Source organism: Pinus tabuliformis, chromosome 5_2, assembly GCF_031772625.1.
Source record: "Pinus tabuliformis cultivar Carrire ecotype Pingquan chromosome 5_2, CPIR1, whole genome shotgun sequence".
NCBI lineage: Eukaryota > Viridiplantae > Streptophyta > Pinopsida > Pinales > Pinaceae > Pinus > Pinus tabuliformis.
Genome location: NC_142306.1, coordinates 755,435,522 through 755,444,289, shown reverse-complemented (window position 1 = coordinate 755,444,289; position 8,768 = coordinate 755,435,522). Strand labels below are relative to the sequence as shown.

At 38.9% G+C, this 8,768-nt stretch overlaps 2 pseudogenes across 1 annotated transcript; both read left to right on the top strand.

Annotated features, from left to right (window-relative positions):
* The first annotated feature begins 1,312 nt into the window (after nt 1-1,312).
* On the top strand, nt 1,313-3,540 carry LOC149161458 (L-type lectin-domain containing receptor kinase SIT2 pseudogene; annotated as a pseudogene).
* A 1,998-nt stretch (nt 3,541-5,538) lies between these two features.
* Nucleotides 5,539-7,727, top strand: LOC149161457 (glutathione S-transferase TCHQD-like; annotated as a pseudogene). The gene is made up of 2 exons (XR_016261502.1): nt 5,539-6,260; nt 6,367-7,727. The product of XR_016261502.1 is annotated as a glutathione S-transferase TCHQD-like (transcript).
* Nucleotides 7,728-8,768: the final 1,041 nt, after the last annotated feature.

The following is an 8,768-nucleotide window of genomic DNA, read 5'->3' as shown; positions in this document are numbered from 1 at the left end:
CTATTACTTAACAATCATGTCTTATAAATCTAATGCATTGAGCAAAAATAAAAATATATATTAAAAATCATATAAAAAATAATTTAAAAACAAAAACGTCATGCAAAATTTCTCTAGAAAGTAAGGGGACCCGTCAAATTTAACCCCTGCTGCACAGCACGCCCGGTAAGAGATCAAAGAGTCCACCAGACCTTTTGAAAAACAAGAAGGTTGAATAGTCGCATGACTTAAATGATGTGAGTGGATAGAAATAAAATGAATATAATATACATTTCAAAAGTTCCAGTTTGTCAAGGATCAAAGTTCCTTCCATTGTCGGCAACCTTCACTAAAATGTACTTTTAGCAAAATAATGGGCCACATACACAAACACAATTGAATTCGATTTTGGTCGAAGTTTAATCAAGATGAATGTAATTCTGGCCATTTTATTAGTCAAAATAATAAAATAAAAACAGGGTTGGTCTCCGCCTACCAAAAATGGACCCACGCTCCCCTTACTTATTCCCTCCACTCCCATCTATATATAATACTATGGTCTCGACTATGGGTCTAAAAGCTGAAAGTCACAGAACTACCCACCCTAAAGTGAGTATTATTATTATTATTATTTTTTTAATTTTTTTAATTTTATCCATTGAAAATGTTTATAAAATAAAATATTATAACATATTCTGATTAATTGATTTTTTTTTACAAAATAAAATATTATAACATTTTTTTCATATTAAATTAAAAAATACTACCTATTATAATAAAAAAAATATTTTTTTATAAATTTTCTCAAAATTTATATTCAAAATAATAATCCATATTAAAATTTTAAATTCTTTTATAATATAAATTTAATAGAAAAATCATAAATAAATTATATAATATAAATTTAATAAAAAAATCAAAATAATTAACATATTTTGAGAGCTCATAATTGAGATATTATCTAATAATTTCCAGAGTTAATAATTGAGATATTAATTAATAGTTAAGAACATGTGTTTTCTTTTAAAAAATCACAGGGAAAAACCAGAGAATATAGAATATGTATTCCTTTATAGATTAAAAAATCAAAATCCCTGTGATCTAGATAAGTCCCTTATAATATAAATAAAAAGATCTTATACACCAATTTGGTATCTCCAACTAAACTTAAACTTAGAAAATAATAATAATAATTTATTGTGGTTGGGATATGTTTTTTCTAAATCACGTGCTTGTAGATATCTATTCACACCCCGTGTCCTTGCTTCCCTGAACTTTCGTGGAGAATTCTGGCGTCGACTTTCTGCGCAGATCGTTGATGTCATGCGTTGATTTCCCCTTCATATATGGTTATTCAGAATATATGCAATGAACATCGCAAAAAATGGAATATTGGAGAAGAAAGTGCGTTTCTCCTGGTTTTCTAACACCATGTGTCGGCAGCCTCACTGTCCTGGCCTTCTTCTCCCTGGTCATGCCAGTTTTGCCTACCACTTTTGTCTTCGACGGCTTCAATGGAACCAACTTGATCTTGGAGGCTGCTGCTTCACTCACCCCCTCTCAGTCTGCGCTGGCCCTCACAAATCACACGCGTTTTATGCTCGGCCGGGCGCTGTATTCGATCCCTGTTCAAATGAAAAGCAATGAGACGCTTTCCTCCTTCAGCACTACCTTCGTTTTCAGCATGATCCCGCCCCAATCTAACGCAGGTGGGAATGGAATGGCCTTCATCATCACGCCCTACACATCTCCAATGGACGCTGTGCCGGCCCAGTATCTGGGCTTGCTTAACAACACCAGCAACGGGCAGCCATACAATCACTTGTTCGCAGTGGAGTTCGATACAACCAGGAATGTGGAATTCAATGACCCCGACGACAACCACGTGGGCGTGGACATCAACAACCTCATATCCGTGCAGACCGAGACTGCTGGATATTGGAAAGGTGAAGAGTTTAAGGAATTGAGCCTCAAGAGCGGACGCAACATACAGGCATGGATCGATTACGACCATCTCCAAAGCCGGCTCAACGTTAGCATAATGTTGGCCGGTTCGCCGAGACCGCAGAAGCCCCTCATATCTGCGAAAATCGATCTGCGCAGCGTTCTGATAGAGAAGATGTTTGTTGGCTTTTCAGCGGGTACAGGGGGCAATTTCTTCCAAGACCATTACGTTCTTGCGTGGAGCTTCACCACGGAAGGCACGGCGCCGCCCCTCAATATTCCGAGTCTTGCTTCGTTTGCTAACAAGCATCCCAAGCGTTCGAGAGGGGGATTGATAGCTGGCGTTACAGTGGCCGCTCTGGTTCTCCTCTTGCTGGCAGTTATGGCCGTGTTTTTCAAAAGAGCCAAATCCATAGGAAAGATCGAAGAATGGGAGAAAGAGTTCTGGCCCCATAGATTCACTTACAAAGATCTCAGCATCGCAACGAGAGGATTCAGCGACGAAAACGTTTTGGGGCAGGGGGGTTTCGGCAAGGTTTACAGGGGCGTTCTCCGGGAGAGTGGCCAAGAAGTCGCAGTGAAATGCATAACGACGGAGTTCACGGAGGGAATGAAGGGATTCGTGGCCGAGATCTCGACCATGGGGCGCATGCAACACCGGAACTTGGTACAGCTGCGGGGTTGGTGCAGGAGGCAGAAGCAGCTGTTCATCGTTTACGACTACATGCCCAATGGCAGCCTGGATAAACTCATATTCGGGAACCCAACAACAGTCCTGCCGTGGCCTCGGCGATACGCGATCCTGAAGGGCGTGGCCGCGGGGCTGCTGTATCTGCACGAACAATGGGAGAAGAGGGTCATCCACAGAGACATCAAGTCGAGCAACGTGCTGCTGGATTCGGAGCTCAACGGGCGGCTGGGAGACTTTGGCCTCGCTCGGCTGTATGACCACATCCAGAACCCGGGGACTACTCGCGTCATGGGAACTCTGGGGTACATAGCGCCGGAGCTCACACGGACGGGAAAGGCCACGCCGAGCTCGGACATGTTCAGCTTCGGGGCTCTGCTGTTGGAAGTGGCGTGCGGGAGGAAGCCCGTGGACTTATCCATGGACGCCGAGCGACTGTTTTTGGTGGACTGGGTTTCGGTGCTGTACGCACAGGGGCGGCTGCTCGATGCGGCGGATTCGAAGCTGGGGAATGAATACGACGCAGGCGAAATGGAGGTGGTGTTGAAACTCGGGTTGTTTTGCTCCCATCCCAAGGCGGAGAGGAGGCTGGGGATACGGCAAGTGTGTCAAATACTGGAAGGTGAAGCTCCTCTCCTTGACGTCCATATGGCTTCAATTAACGCGAAGGTTATCGATCTGATGTCTAGTGTGGGCGTTACTGGATGTGCCGCTGCCGTTGATCCGGCGGACAGACTTCTTCAGAAAATTCCGAGCAGCGGCCGGTCAGACGCATGGCTTCATTCAACATCGGTAGTGCGTGATGATGAGAATATGCAGTCAATATTTCGTTAATTGCCCTCATTGACGCGAGAGCACTTATTTTAAGCATATCATGATTTGAATTTTCGCTTTTTTTTTTTAACGTTTGACTCAAGTTTTTAATAAATATTAATAATTAAGATTTTACAATTCAATTATCAACCTGCCTGTCATATAATTCATTGACTTTGCTTTTGCATGTAATTACGCGGAAAGGCGTTTTCTTTGTTAGGTTTGCTGGACAAACACTGTATGGCACACCCAATCTGAATGCTTTATTTTCGCCCTCAATTATATTCTAACACGTTTGAGCAAGCTTTGGAAATGTTTTAACGAATTTTAGTTCTTAATCAATGAATCCATTGTCCTTCCCACTTATGGCGGACATTTATGAACCCATCGATCAACCCACTGATTCAGACATGGGCGCAGTGAAAAGCAGGCATTTGTTGTCGGAGGACTTTTTTCCGAGAAAAGGTTCTCGGAAGCTTTGGCTGTCCGAGGTTTTTTTAGAGTGTTTAATGACAGCCAAAAGTAGTTGAAATTTCTGTATTTTTTTTAAATTTTTGTAGAGGTAATGTTAGAATCTTGTTTTATGATGGAAATGGATTCAGCACCATAAAAAACATGTAAAACACTTAACGTTTTGAAGTTTAATAACTATAATTTGGATTTACAAAAATCTTACCAGTATTTTCTCATTATGATCAGAATTTCCATAACTTTCCGAGTAACTTCTCAACTTCCTTAAACTTTTTTTTTTTTGACCTAACTGACCAATGTAATCGCCCCTCTCAAAAGCAGGGGTGAGTATGGGCACTCTCAGAGGCAAGCGCCTTTTTTGATTGATGACACTCCTATGAAGGCAGGTGCGTGCTGCACTCACAAGAGACTGCCAGTGATATGCTGGAGGAAGGTGGGGCCTTTTTTTTTGGTTGTGTGTTAGGGCCTGCCTGTCAAATTATTTTCTTTTTAAATTCAATGCCAGGCCAGTGTTAGTTACGCTCTCTTCAATTGTGAGCTTTGCGATTCCTCGCATTCGAAGATTAACTAAATGCTAGATTTTGCAAACAAGAAATTGCTGTGAAAGAAAATGTTTCGACTTGAAGTTAGGTTTTACCTGTCAAATTATTTTCTTTGCATCAGCACTTATATAGCTGTTTTCAGGGGTTTTGGTTTCTATGGACTTTTTTCTTTCTTTTTTTTTTTTTGTTAGAGCTTGTTTAGGGGTGGAATTAGATGGGTAAATTGTTTTTTGTGAGGTGATTTATTTATTAAAAACAGTTTAGAAGTTTACAAAACTATTAAAATTTTAGTTTGAAACCATAAAAACAAGTCAAAACTTGTGAAAAATGTTAAATTTGACGGGCTAATCTCTTTTGAAATTCCAACCCAGGCCTGCCTGTTAAATTATTTCCTTTTCATCAGGCTTTGTATATCTCTTTAAAGGGCTTTTTTTTCAGAAGACTATTTCTGTGTCAAACCTGTAAATTTTGTAAGAATTCAAGAATTTGGAGTAGTGCATCTGAATATAACACTGGCTTTAGCCAACAAAGATATTAACACTTCTATCTCCAGTCATATTTAGCTAGCTGCCTGTAGGTCATATTGCTGCGGTCCTGTGACACCTCCACAAAACAAATATTTCGGTATACTTACAACTTGCGACTTGCTTAGACTTTTTTGTTGAAGTTTTCAACAATATGCTTACTATCAGTGCTAAGCATTTCCCATTAAGGAAATGTTACAATATTACGAACGAATCTAGCTTGGTTATCTATTCTGCCAAAATTGTCACGACTTGCACCAGTCCTCTGCCAAATTTTGCCAGGATTTGCACCGGTTCCGAGAGTCTCCGGGAATTTGAACTTTTGTGTACTTCAAACACGCGTAGTGATTGTTTTTCTCTGGAAATTATAGAAATTTTAGTCATATTTTGAAAAAATTTGGCAAGGATTTTTGTAAATCCAAATTAAAAACTGTTAAATTTCAATATTTTAGGTGTTTTGGATGTTTTTGATAGTGCTAATATATTTCCAATATCCAAGATAAAGTTTAAACATTATCTTTACAAGATTTTTATTTTTTTTTCCAGATTCCAACCTCTTTTATTTGTCCAAACAATTCCTGCACCTCCCTAGTTAACCAACGAAAATAAAACCGTTGACGCAACTCTCTTACCTTCAAAGTGCATCTCCCTTTTACTTGAGAAAACCTCTAAGGTACTTGTTCAAGATTTGTTTATGCATATTTAAAATCATGTGTCTTCTTATTGCTTTTGGTTGTATTTTCAGGGCTATGTAAACTTAAGTGAGCTTTCTGTACTTTTTCAGGGTTCAACAAGATCTAGCGGCTATACTGTAAACTCTCACCGGACCACTCACAGCGCCATTTAAATTGTTGATTAACTGTAGCATTGAGGCTTCTCCAGTAATTGAACGCATCAAAGTGCGATTTTATAATAGATTACATACTGAATGAAAAAATCTGTCATCTGTCTCTGAGAATAATTTACCAGCCTAATTTTTCCCTTTCACATTGCTATATGCATCACATTCATTGCTGTCGGAAACAGCAGTAAGAAGCAGGTCTGTGAATTATCTATTGCAAGGTCTGCGAACTGTAAGGCATTCAATATGATGGATTTTTATTACCATCCCCTTTCACTTGACTGCCAAAAGGTATGCTTGGTGATGGAAGAGAAAAATACGAAGTATAACCCCCACATTGTGGATCCTTTCAAAGCAAGGAATTTGGATGCAGAGTTTTTCAGGCAAAGTCCTAATGGTAGCATTCCTGTACTAATCACTGCGGATCAAGTTTTCTGTGACTCACTGACTATGATTCGGTAAGTTTCTTTCACCTACAGAATGTATAATATTTGAATTATTTTCAGAGGCCTTATTGATGTCTATTTAATGATTCGTATCCTATCAATTTTTATTGGTAAACAGGTATCTTGCCAAGATTGGCAAGCCTTTAGGCCATAAAAGGGTAGATCAGAGCAAGGTCCAGGAGTGGCTAGAGAAGATTGATTCATGGGACTCTACACTCTTTACAATAAATCATTGTCCAAGTGCTCATGCTCTTAATTTTTTTTAGCAAATTCAAAAGGCAAGTTGTCATTACTCGTCTTGTGGAAAATCCTGATTTGGCAGAAAAATATCACAACAAACTTCAAACCATGCATGCCATGGAGGAAATGTTGAAGGATCAGGAGGCTTTGGCTTCAAACACGAATGAACTTATAAGGCTACTCAATGAGGCTGAGAAACAGCTTACAAACACAGAGTTTTTGGCTGGAGCTGAGTTTTCTGTGGCAGATTGTGCATTTATCCCTGTGCTTGCCAGAATAGAGGTTTTGAAGTTGGACAAAGAGTATTTTCGGAAGCATCCTCGTCTTATATATTACTTCGAGCAGATGAAGGAAAGACCAAGCTATCAGACTGTAATAGGCCCATATTCCACCTTTTTTGGAAAGATGAAAATTTTATTGCCTTCTATCTGTAATATGAGCATCAGGAGATTGCTACATAACTACTAGTATGCATGGTATTATTTTGTTGTCCTCTATCTGTAATATGATCATGAGGCTGTTGCATAAATATAGTATGCATAGGATTATTTTGTTCTGCATGATTACAGACTATATAGAACCCTCAACCCCTTAGATGACCAAGCAAGCAAGCAATACAATAGTATAGTCATGAAGCTTGTGAAGGGCCTATTGAGATTTTTATGCCTGCTATAGAAATTTGGCGAGCTCTGTTGTAAACAGATTCACAGGCAGGCTAGAATTTTGAAGTGGGCTTAGCTATTGGTTAAGCCACTGGAACTATTGATTCCTTTTTTTTCTATGGGAATGTTAATTGTCTTTGACAGCGAGCATACGGGCTAAGCTTTTATTTGTGACTCTGTTATATTTTCTCTGTAGTTAGCTTGATTAATGCAAACAGTGAAAGACTTGGCAATGGTACTTAAATCAGTCAGCTTTAGTGTTGAATATGTAATTTAAACTGCGCTGACGTACAACGCCCAAAAACCGCTCAGCAAAACCATAAACCATTTTATGCATATCGGACCGCTTTTGCGTAAAAGTGGTTTCCGTATTTTTGACTCCAATAAAATTTGGTGCAGACGCGTGGCTCTCCCCATACGTCATCATCTCTGACATATCGGGACGTAATGTTCAGTTAAGTAATGCCTCCCGATATTCTCCTCCACCGTCCGATTTACTTCATCAACCTCCACCGTCGATTGTCCGAAGATGCATACGAGCCAGCATTTAATATTTACGTGGATTTGAATATTGGTTGACGGCGGTAAAATAATTAATGAATTAAATGTGTCCGTAGAAGTATTGGTAGGTGATTTAAATTTTAATGTTTTTATATGTATCGGAGGTATGGTGCAAGCCTGTGTAAGTTTTTTTTACAGCGGTATGTGTAAAAATTAGTTTTACAGCAGTGATGTAAAATGGGATTTACAGCAGTAAACCCAGCTCAGTAAACTCTCATGTGGAGACAGAGTAAATGTTTTGTTGAATGTATTTTTGTGGTGAATCCCTCTCAGCAAAGAGGATGAATATGTATCAGGCATATATTTTAATGAATAGAAATCCTTTTATGGTGGTGTTTTACTTTGTTCCTCAGTAAAATTTTTTTAAAGCTTCCCTGTGCACAAAAGATCCTGGAAAAGTAGAAACAGAGCATTGCCTCTGTGTTGAGTTATTTTGTTTGTTTTTGGGATTTTCTCAGAAAAATCCCCAACATTTAGGAGCATCACAAGAACCAATCAATATGCTATATAATTTCGACTTGAAATTACCATTACAGATCTTCTCACAAGTTAAGCTAGCAGCATCTTCTAAGCACTGCTTGAAGCTTAAGATCTTCCAGCATATTTCCTTTAAAAGATGTGACTGACGCTGTTAGCCGGTATTGGTAATTTTCAGAGGAAGCAATCCTTTCAATAGACTAAAGCAAGAAAGAACATAGAAGATATATTTTGTTACTATTGGGGTATAAAATGGAAAATAAACTCGTGGCTTATGTATGATTACAGCATCGCAGAGTTGTTGCTTGAGTTCGAGTGCTGTGATTTGGTTGGCACCTTGAATGACATGAGCATTTCCAGAACAAAATTCAGTCTGGGCTTATATAACTCGGGAACATATTACGAGAATCTTATTCTGAGTTATAACTCAGAGCATATTGCAAGAATTTAGAAAAGGGTATATGAGATTTGAAGTGCTTATGTGTTTTAGGTATATGAGATTTTAAGTGATTATGTGTTTTAAGTGAACATGTTATCCATCATTAAATAAAATAACAGCGGGCCTAAAAGTCTCATACTC